We start from the raw sequence: 12,878 nt of genomic DNA, 5'->3' as shown, positions 1-12,878 counted from the left end.
TTCTCATGCAAAAAAATAGATTTTAAGTATTTACCTTGTTGGGTATTTAAAGTATTCAAAGTCTGCTTTTCTCATAGGGAGAACTCAAGATGATTTATCTGCTTTAAAATTTCTCAAGGATTTGCATGTCATGCTTGTTAAATGTACATATCTATTGGGAGGTTTGGAAATTTGGGGAGAAGATAAATGTAAAATGGGGTAGAAGGAAGTAACATGTGAAAAGCATTTTTATTAAGTAGTAACAAGGACACAGTAGGTTGAAGGGTAAAGTTAGGATATAAGTATAAAGTTACATATGAGAGTTTGAGGTGTGACTGAAATGGTAGAGCCCCAGATGAGCAAACTGAATGAGTTCTAGGACCAAGTTCAAACCCTAGTACTATTAAAAGAATAAAATAAAAATAATTAGGTGTGTCAATCAAATAACAAATTATTTTTAAGCTATAAGAATAAAATTATATCTCTGAGTCATCCATAGAAAATGCATGTTTGTTTCAATGTAGGGAATGAAAGCTATCCTTCAAGAGTTCCGATACTATGTGTTGCACAGTTTATTCTCTATCAGAAATACTAGGCAAATGGATGGAGTTTTTATTTCTTTTAATGCTCTGGGATATTTGGATAAAAAGACATCGAGCATTTTTATGATTATAAGGTTACATTCATTGCACTGTGGTGGAATATCATTAGAAGAATGGAATACCCTCAATAACTCACCTCCAAAGTAGTTTTTCTTGGAAAATGTTTATTTTTTGCTTGGAACTAAAACTATCAAAATTTAAAAAGACTCTCCAGCATTCAAATGAAGTGGAATGTAGCTGTTTGCTTTCCTTTTGGCAGACAGTATTATTAGATATGAAAAGACAGAGAAACATTCAGTGGTATTATATAAGGTCTGAGGCTACTACTGCCAGAGCCAATTAGTGGCAAGCTAACCTAATAGATAGAAAGAAGGGTGCTACTGGTGGGGTGAAGGTGATTCTAAAGGAAGACTCTTTGCCATGTATATTTACATACATTCTATTGTTTTTAACATCCTTCATTTCCTTGGATATGCATTTTCCAAAGCATGTTTACCAACTGAAAGCCAGAGTTGTTTAAAAATATCAATTTAATATAACTCAGAGCAGCAGTGTTTTGTCCCCCTCCATTTATGTTGTGCAGAAAAACAGACTTTCTGTGTGGAGAAAGTGTGTTCAGATTAAAGCTTTAAATTGGTGGCTAGTAGCCCAGTTATGAAAAACTTGGCTGCCTGCTGCTCCTTGGTAATGTGTTCTACAGGCTGTTGTTTTCTGCTGATGGCCTATTTACAGTGATTTACTCCAAATATGTGGGTGTCTTAAGTATATGGGTGTTGTCCAAAAATAAAAAAAGGACTCAGTTTATTTTAAATGATGAAATGAGAGGCAATACACAATACCTTCTGTTGATCCCCTACTAATTCTCAAATTGAAAAAAGACCTGCCATGGAGGCTTGGAGACCAGCAGAGGAATAAGCTAAAAGGGAGAGACCATTTACAAGAAAATAATCATGTAAAAATGACCTATTACATACTCTTCTGGGCATAGCACTGATGGAAGCAGAGGAAAAAGGATAGATAAAGCTTGAGCCTTTAAGAAACTTCTAAAATTGTTTAAATAGGGATACAGGTGGACCCATTGCAAAAATGAGATGTACAAGTCGTTATGTCGAAAACGAACTTTACAACTTTGGTGAGGGGGGGAGGGGGGAACGGGGAGGAATGGGTAGGGGGGACGGGGGGGGAGGATGGGAAGGGATGGGAAAGGGAAACAAAGGAGGAGGCTACAATGCTTGATAAGAAATGTACTCATTATCTTGCCCATGTAATTGTAACCCCTCTGTACAGTATTTTCACAATAAAAAAAGAAACTTCTAAAACAAGTTCATAGGCTGAATACCATCTAAACAAAATGATTATGTTGATTGCAAAGCAGAATTAGATATCTTCTTGTACCAATTTAATACATTATGCCATAAAAGAATAAGATAAGGCTACACTTCTTCCTAGGAATAAACAATTATTCAGATTGAAAAAGCTTGAGGTGTTTTTAATTACACTTTCTCTCCATTTCATATAGATCTATTAATCATGCAGCTGAGGTTAATATTGTTCAATCATTTATGATTTTATACAGTTATATTATAATTTAATATCAAGTATTCAGTTTTATCGAACATATCTAATGTGACAAGCATTATACAAAATCTTAGCATTAAATGGATTAATAATATATAGTCCTTGATATTCAGAAGTATCAAATGTAGGAAAACATGAAAGGGACACAAATATTTAATGTAACAGTAAACTAATGAGATAATTATCATATAAGAATTCTCAAAACGCTGGGCGCTGGTAGCTCACGCCTGTAATCCTATCTACTCAGGAGGCTGAGATCTGAGGATCGCGGTTCAAAGCCAGCCGGGACAGAAGAGACCATGAGACTCTTACCTCCAATAAACCACCAGAAAACCAGAAGTGGCGCTGTAGCTCAAGTGGTAGAGCGCTCACCTTGAGCTGAAGAGCTGAAGGACAGCGCCCAGGCCCAGAGTTCAAGCCTCACGACCGACAAAAAAAAAGAATTCACAAAACGATATAGGATCATGCAGGACATTTATTAAGTGTCATTGAATGATCCAGGACAGGTTTCTTAGAGATAGTGATAAGAGATATTGGAGAAATCAAAATATACTCTATTATTTTTACTGTTTTGTTTTAAAAATAAGTCTATCAAAACACACTGTATTATCTTGCCATAACATTTTTTAGTGATTGTATTTTAACGTTGTATAATTGCTATCTTCCATCAAAAATAGTCATGAATTGTTCATTTAATAATCCTTTTCACACTTCTGCATGGCTTGACTAAAGTCAAGTAATTGGTAAATAATATGAAAATATGCTAGTTTTCTAGTCCTATAGTATTTCTGATATGTTATACATAGATTGCATTAAAAGTTCAATGGGGTGAACAAAATTCTAAGTATGTAAGTACAAATGGATTTATTATAAGGATTCAGGGTCCTAACAACATGACATTAGTCTCCTCATAGTTGAGATCCACATATAAGATAGATACTATTGGTGGTATAACATCTGCTTCTGCTGCTCAGGAGTTAAATGTATCGCTATGAATATTTCACTGGCCATGGCAATAGCCAGAGCAGAAAGATGGCCTTCAAGCCATTTGATTCTCAGAGTGGGAATCACTAGTGAATTCCAATTACTGTTCAGAGAACTAGCTTGAAGTCGTTTGAGCATACAACTTTCAGCATTCTACATTTTTGTGTATGATGGTAAATGGAACGTAGTTGGAGTGAATTATAAACGTTGTATTGACTTCATTAAATTGATTTTATTGTTATCTGGCTACATTTAACCATTAAGTTTACATTTACTGGACACTAACTATGGACAAAGCAAGCCTTCCAGCTCTTGAGGATACAAATGGATAATGAGTAGATAACTTTTCCTGCTTTTAAGAAAGTTATAGTCTAACAAGAAAGATATTATATCCCAAAATGTATACTTTTACATTATGTTAATTATATCTAATATTTATAGCCTGTAGGAAGTAGGAAGTAAGATAAGACATCAAATAATGGGTATAGAACTTTGATTAGATTAGTCATGAAAAGATGTTTTGTGTGCTGTGTGTGAGAAAGAACATATCTGAAAAGCTGAAGATATACAGGAGATGACCTGAGGGGAAGAGGGTTTCAGGTCAAGACAAATGTAAGAGTGTAGAGCACATTGGCAGCAAAGATGGCGCTGGGAGGGAGTAGAGTGGGCAAAACCCAATTTGCCTTGCAATCAGTGCCTAATCAGCCCATGAAAGCTTAGGTGCATGATAGGGTGTGACCTTGACAGTGATTGGTTCCTCTTCTTCCCTGGCCTTGCCACCCGCCCTTTTTGGCTTTAAAAAGGGCTGCTCTTGGTTAATAAATGAGTTTTTCTACCTGCTGGATTTGGCTCCCTGCTGTGTCTGATTGTCTCCCGGGCTGAGGGAGGCTGGGGAAGGGGCACTGGCCCATTCCCAAGAGCCACACTTACCTATCATCGGACCGGGTCCGTCTTTCGTGGGACGGACAAAGACCCAACAGAAGAACAAAAGTTAGAAAGGCTGGGAGTGTGACTCAAGTGGTAGAGCAAGCATGAGTCCCCGAATTCAAATATTAGCACTGCCAAAAAAAAGCAAAACCATGAAAGGTCTTACAAACTTGATGTAATTATAAAAAAGGGTTGGTGTATAAGGGAGGGCACAAAGGCTTTCCCAGACATAGTGAGTTTTTGTTTGTTTAATTGTGGCAGAACACAATTTCAAAAATTTTCTTTTATGAATCACTTTTATAATTCATTTAAACATTTTAAAATTGTATTAAGCTGCTCCTTAAATAGTCTTCTTCCTGCTAATTTCACTTATGATTTCTTCTCTTTTCCATTTTTAGTATAGTCCATGGCTACCTGTTCTCTTCTATAGTATACACTACTTCTCTTCACTAAGAAGCAGGGACGTACCCCAAAGTGTCTAATATAAATTTGTTCATAGTGTTGATACAAATAAACATGATTTCAATTATGGAAAGTCTATAAAGAACAAAACCAAGTTGATGACAGAATTATAAGATTGAGCAAGGAAGGAAAAAATCTTATTGTGTGGAAAAATAATGACTATAACTATAATTACCCATATTAAGACATTAAAGTAAAGAGACTAGGGTGACATTTAGGAAGGCACTAAATAATAGCTATATAGATAAGTGATTTTCAGAGAATCATTTGTGAAGTAAAAAAATAAACAGGAAGACCAAGGTTCGAGTGTGAGGAGACATTTCATATAATAGAGCACCAACAAACTTGGAAACACAATGAATTCTTGGCTCAGATGACTTCAAAATTTAACTGCTACAAGAGTATACAATTAAATACTTAGTTACCTCATCCAAATCCTTCGATAATGGTAAAGTATGATATAAATGGACAAAAGTGTTTTAGGATTTAGAAGCTGCTAATATAATAGAACATCAATTACAAGGGTGTTTTTAATATTTTTATAAGACTAGAGTTGGAAAGGAGAAAAGGATGGAAGGAGAGTGAGAATAAATTATGGAATGAGATCTGAAATACAGTGGGTGTTTTTGAAAAAGTATGTATTCATATAATCACTGGCTGGGAAATAAATGCGTTTAGAGAAGACATGAGAGCATTTCTTTTTTTAAAAAAAGAAATCTTTTTAAAAAGATTTTTCCTTGATAGGAAATAATATTTAGTATTCAATACGAATTATTAATAAAAGAAAATATTTCTAACCAGGTGTTTGTGTGATGGCTTTCGAATCCTAAATCATAAAATCTATTGTAATCTTGATTTTTCTTTGTTCTTTTTTTGGGGGGGGTCCGGTCGTGGGGCCTGAACTCTGGGCCTGGGTGCTGTCCCTCAGCTCTTCAGCTCAAGGCTAGTGCTCTACCACTTGAGCCACAGCACCACTTCCGGCTTTTTCCTTTTTGCTTATGTGGTGCTGAGGAATCGAACCCAGGGCCTCAGGCATGCAAGGCAAGCGCTCTACCACTGAGCCACCTTCCCAGCCCCAAATCTTGATTTTTCTTGAGCCGTGAATGGAAGCTATTGGGAGGAAATCATTGTGCCTCCACACTTCGTGGGATATATGCTATAATAAAATTTTATTTCCTATATAAATTTAAGCATTCCTTAATTCTAGCAGAGAATTTGGTGTGCACTTTTGGAAGCTGCGGTTTTTAGATTATTACGAGTTATGAAGAGATGAACATTTTATTGTCAGTAAATAAGTTTTTAGTATGCCTTTTTCACAGCTGCATAATACTACATCCTTACTTATTCAAATAATGCTTTTTGTGTATTGAAATTGTTTCTGATTGTCTTTGTGTGTGTATGTGGGTACTAAACAATGCTACAATGCTACAACAAACATGAGAATTTCCTTAGGATAAATTTCTAGGAACATTCTAATTTAAACAATGTTACTATTCTAAAGACATAGTTCTTCCTAGAAATTTATTCTTATCAGAGTTATATAAAATTATCATTTACTTTTATTCATATATCCTTCATTACTGAGTAGTCAAACTGTATGAAAAATGAATTATATGGCAGTTACATTAGTGAATTTATTGCTTAAAATATAATTTAATCAACAACTGGTGAGTAAAAATGTTTTTTTGTATTTGTATTTTTCTTCTTTGGAATTACCTATCTATATCTCATTGAAGTTATTTGTCACAATTTTCATTTGTGGGTCTTCAAATTGATAACCTTTGCTCTTTTTTAGTGTCTGGTCATTTTTCTCCTACACTGTAATTTATCTTTTAATTTAAAATGATATGCTGTTTATGGTACACGGGATATTTGAATATTTATACTGAATCATGCATTTTGTATTTTGACACTTTTTTCCTAGGCTCTATAATTCTTGCCCCTCTCCTTGGTAATACGGAGATTTGAACTAAAGTTGGGAAAGCAGACACTTAATCACTTGAGCAACACTCACATCTCTTTTGCTTTAGTTATTTTACAAATGGGGCTATCATACCTTACTCAACAGGTATACACTACCACATCCAGATATTTATTTGTAGACATGGGATGATGTAAACTTTTCCCCCCACCTAGTTTGGCCTCAAACAACAATTCTTACGATGTCCCATTTCCAAAGTAGCTATTATTATAGGCATGCTCCACTGTGCCTGGTTGCATAATACTATTCTAATAAGTTGCACAAATCTCAAGAAGGAAGAAAATATTCTACATTTTCTTATTAGATAATAAGTGATAACAGTTAAAAATCAGATAATGTTCATACTGTCACAGTAATGCTATAAATGCCTCAGATGTTTATATACATAATTGATACTGAAATAAAAATTAGCTGAGAATTGTTATTTAATTATACAATGAATGGTCATCTCAGGATTATGAATGCATGTCACTAAACTCTCCATAAGACATACTTTGGGTTATATTCAAAATAGTGTAAGTGCCATTATTCTCTTATAGTATGTATAATTTTATTTGTAAAAGTAAGCATTCAGATGTCAAATTACAGTAAATGAATGATGGGAAGCAAGGACATTATGAAACTAAATCACACAGCGTCTAGCCATCAATGAAATTTGCATATACCCTTGATGTCAGAAACGCCTTTTACAGTAGATCTGATAGGAGTTATTTTTTACTTGGTTTTTCTTCACCCATTATTTCCTCTGGGAATAGCTTAGATGACGCAAGAACATTACTGCAGACAGAATGACTCTGCTTACTGTAAAGTTGAATCCATCACAAATTTAAACAAACCGGTTCAAAAAATTCTCAAATAAACATTTTTGCAGGATTTCCAGTAGAATCATCACAATTTCATTTTTGAGAGCCATTTAAAGTATATTTTATATGTCTTCCCTGTTAGTCTAGATCACTCTGATGATTTATATTTCTAAATATATGAAAATAAATACCAATGTTCGGAACTGCTTATATTTTATCTTCTATGTGATACAATGAGCCGACTGAAGTAGGGCACTGGTGGCTCATGACTATATCACTAGTTACTTGGGAAGCTAAGAATGAGGATTGAGGGTCAAGATTAGCCCACATAGTGCTGAACCATTTTTAAAGCCATAGCTGAAGAAAATGGCATGTGTGTCTCATCCCAAGCTCCATGGGCATGGAACTGATATGGGAAAGATTTTAGTGCTAGATTAGCAGAGACAGAAATGTCTGAAGAGTGTTTCCATGAAGGAAAGCCGAATGCACCTGTGATCTAGTGACTTTGGACAGTCTAAAAGTAGGTGGATTGCTGCTTCATACAGGAATCAAGACTCTATCTTAAAATAACAAAGCTGAAAGCATAGCTGAAGGTCCCAAGTTCAAACCCCAACTAAAATCCCTCTTAAAATAGCTGATTGGAAAAAAATTTCACTCACAAGGAAAGAAAGAAAAACTATGTCTATGCATTGCATACATGCAATGATGACAGCACTGTTTTCCAATTCCTATACTGGTTGCAGGCACCACTTTTTCAACATCCTGAACATTTGGGTATTGAAATATTTAAATAGCACTTTTCTATACTTCATTTTGCTAGTTAATTATAATCTATAGAATTTGGTTTTCTGCTTATTTTAAAATTCTAGTCCTATGTTTCCAACTGAACTGAAAATTTGTATGTTTCATTATATAATCTACATCAGCAAGCATATTTCCTAAAGTAGATGTATCAGATTTCCTACAGCTCCCTTGCTGCAACAGCCCAATTATCCAAGTGTAGCTCATGATAGCCATTAAACACCTTTTACTGTTAGTTATATTGTTTTATATTCATCCATAAATAGATATTGAAAGAATTCTAGATGGGTCTAGTTGGGGTGCCCAATTATTTGAGTGCCTTTTCTTGAGCAATATGCATCTTTTATGTGAAAAATATTCATTTCTTTTTTGTGTAAGTCATAACCCTACAACACAGCCAAGTTAATTTTGATCACCAGTGGGGTGACAGACACAGAGCTAGATTTTCTTTGCATCAAAATCTGATTAAATCCTAATGATAAACTTTCTGGCTTGGTATTTTTGTTTTCATAAGTCTCACATGAAAGCCTCAACACTTAAACACGACTTTGCTCAAGAAATACAACTAATAATGTATAGTCATGTTTCTGTCATTCTGTCTTTGAATCCTATACATGTTACTTCCATAAAACCACTTTGATGGGTCACCAATGCTTGGGAGACTGAACAAATCCTTAAGTATATGAGAAGATTTCGAACTTGTGTTTCCAGGTAAGTATGCCTGGGTGTGAATGAGGAAAGGACATTTCAAAAGAAACAGTGTATGTACAGCATGCTCAAATGTTCACATTCACACAGCTATCCTATTCCCATGGAGAAATATACATACTTGGTTTGTCTATAGAGGTTCAGGAATTCTAAACCTCTGCACTACTAACATTTGGAGCTGGAAAGTTCTTTGATGTAGGAGGCTGTACTGTGCATGCAGAAGCAACGCCACCACCACCAGCTGTGACAACCAAAAATGTCTTCAGCATTGCCAATGTTCCCAGGGGGTAAAATTTCCCTGAATAGAACCATTCGTTTAAAGTGTACAGTATGATGACAGGCAGAGATGGAGTGGAGAAAATAGATGTAGATGGGTCTTTTAGGACCACCCACATAAAAAGTAGGGAATAAAATGGAACTTTCTCAACAAAGGAATTATGTGTCAAGATTTCTATTATGCATGCCTAGGGAACAGTAAGGAAACTAGAGAGCAGCTCAGGTTAAGAATTAATGGTGGCCTGAACTAAAACTGTGGCCTTAGATACAGAATGGCTGGAAGATCTTTGGAAATAAAAAGTCTTGACTTTATCAGACATGAATTTTGGGGTTCATTTGAAAATGAGATGCTACATTATAATTAATAGCATTTTGGATATATATATATATGTGAAGGGCCAATAGTACCTTGAAGATGAAATACACAGCAGATACTTCCAGTTCATAGAACAAATCATCATAAGTTTTAAGCATTTAGGCGCTGTAGGCAAAAATGAGAAGGTATAAATAATGAGAACATAATATGCACAAAAAGAAAACTATTAGAAGCCTTATTATTTAAGTGCTTGAGTTGCTGGTACATCCCTGTAATCTCAGTACTTGAGAGGCTAAGGCAGAAGGATCTCAAACGCAAGGCCAGAGTGGAGTACTATAAAAAATAAAAAGGAAATAGAGAAAAATGCAGAAGAAAGTTCAAGAGTCCAGTGATAAAGGGGTCAATAATACCAACTGTTAATTAATATTCAAGTAAGGTAAAAACTCAATATGGTTTTTGTCCTCTACAGTCATGGAGGTCTTTGGTAACTATAATAAGGGCAGCCTTAATGGAGTGGAAAAGACAAAGTTCATCTTGCTATAAGCTGCTCAGGAAACCAAGTTATCTAACCATGGAGAGAGCAAAGTAATTCTCCTTTTGAGTTCCCAATCACACATTACACTAACTCAGCTGCTTCCATTGTCTTGGCTGAGATAGAAATGAACTGCTACAAATAGATATGACATATGAGGGTCCTGAAGTAATTCATCTATCACACTCGGTGCTAATAGCAGCCACATGAAAACATTTTGTACAAGTTTGGTCATATCACTTTCAACAGGACTGTACACACTTCTTTAAAAAATAATCAAAAGGGTAGAAAATAGCATCTACCAAAGAAAGGCATGCTTTGTAGCTTGTGATTTAATTACTGTTTCCAAGAATTTGAGAGCTTGTATGACAACAGATTCATATTATGCATATTCATATTCACACAAGAGAAATGGGCCTAAATAACCTAAGAAAGATGTTCTGGAAATTGCCATCAAAGAAGTTTTGAGATTCATATTTTTCAGAAGACAGTCTCCACTATATAATATAGGAACTATTCCATTAAGAAAGAAATTTACCAAGTAAGATACATTTCGTTGATTTATTAATATTAACTTTCAGAATTCTGATTTACATGCATTAACTTCCAAGAATCAGGTACAGTGCTTTGATTTATGCATCATACATATAAAAGTTCTTATTAATGAATTCTAAATTTTAAAGTTGTGATTTAGTATGTTAGTTTATAAATTTTAACTTTAAACTTTCAATTTAGTTCCATGATTTATGGGTACCAAGTTTCAGGCTATTAATGAATCATAATGTTAAAGTTCTGATTTAATACAATAGTTACTGTAAGAAGCATTAGTACAATAAAATGTGCAATTCTGAAGAGACAAAGATAAAACTGATCAATATTCCTATATGTAGACAGTGTACATCGTTTCAGTTACAGTCACCCTCTGTGGAATATTCTGAATTGAATACTAAGATAAGACTTGGAGAGAATACAATGGAGTTCTAATAAACCTTGCTGAAGGAAGTGTTTTTCCTTTTCATTAGGTCTTTGATGGTGAAAATGAACAGCTTAAAGCTGCTTTACAATTTTAAGAAGTAAGCAACAAAAGACATCCTCAACACTACCTAAGATCAGTGTGTTAGTCAGATGATCAGTTTTTCTTAATAGACATACCTACATCTTTGGTTAATGCGACTTTGAGAAGTCTTGAGAATAATTCTCTGATACTCAACCTACAAAATATTTAGTCACAAAATTTACATGAATACCCTGTGCAGCCCACATTCGGCTCTAACTCTTCTTCCTCAATTTATTCCACCTTTCAACCCTATACCATTCAGTATACCAGTCACCATATGTGGCTAATGAGAGCTTGCGACATAGCTAGTCAGACTTGACATGTGGTGTAAGGAGAAAATATATGTCCGATTTTAATTACAAAAAAAAACATCAAATATATAATTAACAATTTTATTTAAGTTGCAGGTTGAAATAGTAATTTGGATATAGTTTAATGAATAACATATATTTCCAGGATATAATTCACCTGTACTTTTCTTGTTATTTTTCAATGTAGCTACAAAAACATTAAAGTCACCTATGTGGCTCATATTATACTTCTATTGAACGGAAGTACTTTGGTCCTATTATTTTCCAGCAAAAAGCACCTACAAACTGCATCTCCTTACAAATAGTTCACTCACATTTTCATGAACAGCATAATTAAATAAAATAACCAAGAAAGAATATGCTGTAAGTTTGTCTCCTCTTCCCTAGTACAACTTGATTCTCTTCAAGAGAAATAGCCTTGAAATAAACGTTTCTGTTGTCTATCATGTTTTGTTTATTTTTGTCCTCATAAGTTATCATTTCACCTACCAATATTTGTACATTATTATTTATTGATTATCTATCATGTAAACAGTATGGAAGGTGCTATCTCTATATATAGTTTCACTGAATTCTCATCTCTGTACTATAATATGCATACTATTAGCAAGCAGTTCTGATAAGTTGACTCCTAAACACAGACAAGTAATCTGATCAAGATCACACATTGGCAGTGATGAGAGTCAGTTAGAATCTGCTATACTCCATAGACCAACCATCCGTTCAAGGAAGACATTTGGAGTCTGCAGCTGTGAGCAGTGCCCCAACTTGTTTGCTAAAAAGGGATATGTAAAGTAGAAATCTCAGGATCTCTTACTTTATACCCTATATTTTTGTCTGTTTTCTTTTTTCTAAATATATGTAAGGGAAATCACCCAAGGTGGTTTGAGTTAGCAGTAGGTTTATCAGACAAGTTAACCAGTCATGCTGCACTATGAAATTGGAGTTTGGAAGAAAGAATTCTGAAAATACGATGCAACTTTTCTGTTCCTGTTTCCTAACAGAAATGATTACTGGTGATCTTGTAGGGCTTCCTTCTTAATTATAGGAAAACCCTCAGCTTAAGTAATAGTTGTTGTTTTTTTTTTATCAAATCCTGACACATGTGTTTTTGAAGAGGAGACCAGGAGGTTGACAACTTCACCTTTTTAGTTTGGTGATATTCCATGTAATTTTTTAAACCACAGCCATTCTACCTGACTTCACTACATCTCCAACAACAAATTCTCACATTGTTTTCAATGTTCCAATCTCAAGAGAAAATAAGTAGCATTCAGAGAAATTTACTAAATGTTTAATAATTACATACTTAGAATTGGTAGATGGATGCAGTTTTGAATTTAAATCTAAGCCATGCAATATCTCTTTTTGTTGTTGTTGCTGTTGTGGGGCTTGAACTCTGGGCTTGGGCGCCACCCCTCAGCTCTTCAGCTCAAGGCTAACACTCTAGCACTTGAGCCACAGTATCACTTCCGGTTTTCTGAGTGTTTTTTTGGAGATAAGAGTCTCACGGATTTTCCTGCCCAGGCTGGCTTTGAACCATGATCGTCAGATCTCAGCC

Source organism: Dipodomys ordii, unplaced genomic scaffold (genome assembly GCF_000151885.1).
Source record: "Dipodomys ordii isolate 6190 unplaced genomic scaffold, Dord_2.0 Scaffold94, whole genome shotgun sequence".
Lineage (NCBI taxonomy): Eukaryota > Metazoa > Chordata > Mammalia > Rodentia > Heteromyidae > Dipodomys > Dipodomys ordii.
Note: the sequence above shows the minus strand (reverse complement) of the source record.